General features: G+C 42.0%; 1 pseudogene; it reads right to left on the bottom strand.

The window, feature by feature from the left end:
- Positions 1-252: 252 nt before the first annotated feature.
- On the bottom strand, positions 253-691 carry LOC113936696 (annotated as a pseudogene).
- Between the last annotated feature and the right edge of the window lie 477 nt (positions 692-1,168).

Raw genomic sequence — 1,168 nt, 5'->3', positions numbered from 1 at the left:
GTCCTAGGAAATAGCGAAGAAACCCCTCCTATCTGAAGTAAGACCCATTTTCATAAGACTCCCATACGACTCCCTGGGGATGACTCCCTTGTTGACCTGCTCCTTCCTTCTCTTTAAGACCTCCCTCATTAATGAACACTCTCCCTGTTATAACAGCCAGAATAAAATTATCTCTTTAAATTGTCCAGTGCATTTTCACAACAAGCATGGGGCCAGAGATTGAAGACTTCTTGGAGTAAACCTTTATATATCTTTTTTTTTTTTTTTGCAGTTTTATACCTTTATTTGACAATCAGCGATTAGTTCTCATCCACATTAACTGTCTGTAGATTTTTGAAAGTGGTGACAGGTACATAGGTAACCAGTGTGTAGAGCTTGTTTGGTGAAACTTCATCCTCGTTACGTTTTCTGGACAACCGCACGCGGATACGGTATGGAACATTCCTTATTCCTTTGGCCCAGACAGCTTTGTTGAGCCTGGTTCAATGCGCACATCTGGAGTTCCCATCTCCTTCATGGCAAATTTCCGGATCTCTTTGAGTGCCCGAGGGGCACGCTTCTTAAAACCCACTCCATGGATGCGCTTGTGAATGTTGATGGTGTATTCTCTGGTCACTACTTCGTTGATGGCAGAACGGCCCTTCTTCTTCTCGCCACCCTTCTTCGCAGGAGCCATTCTGCCGGGCCCTGGTTGGAAAAGCAAACCTTTATATATCATTTTGATGTTCAAACCATGTGACTGCCTTGCCCCCTTTAAAATTTTTAATTTAATTTAAAATATGAAACAAGCCAAAGATACTGTTGACAAACTAGGGGCTACCTTGAAAGTAACATTAACTAGACTACCTCAGGCCCAGCATCCCAGTTTACTGTTTCAGAATAGAAGCATGTCCCACTCTTCAGCTTTCTCTATTGACCGATGAGGCAACCACTCACTGACCTTTCCAGTCTTTTCCTTCCTTATAAGTACACTTGTAATGATAGAATACGGAGAGAAAGGAAAAAGAAGGAAAAGGCAGGAAGCGGTTCTGTCCTTTCATGTATTTTTTTTTTTTTTAACCCATGGCTGATAAAATTCCCTAGTTCGAACCCATAATCTTTCCTCCTACCACAGAAACGAAAAGTCATTTTTCTCTTTTCTTCCTCCATGTATTCCTGCCCTTTGGAT

Source organism: Zalophus californianus, chromosome 4 (genome assembly GCF_009762305.2).
Source record: "Zalophus californianus isolate mZalCal1 chromosome 4, mZalCal1.pri.v2, whole genome shotgun sequence".
Taxonomy (NCBI): domain Eukaryota; kingdom Metazoa; phylum Chordata; class Mammalia; order Carnivora; family Otariidae; genus Zalophus; species Zalophus californianus.
This window is presented reverse-complemented; position numbering and strand designations above follow the sequence as displayed.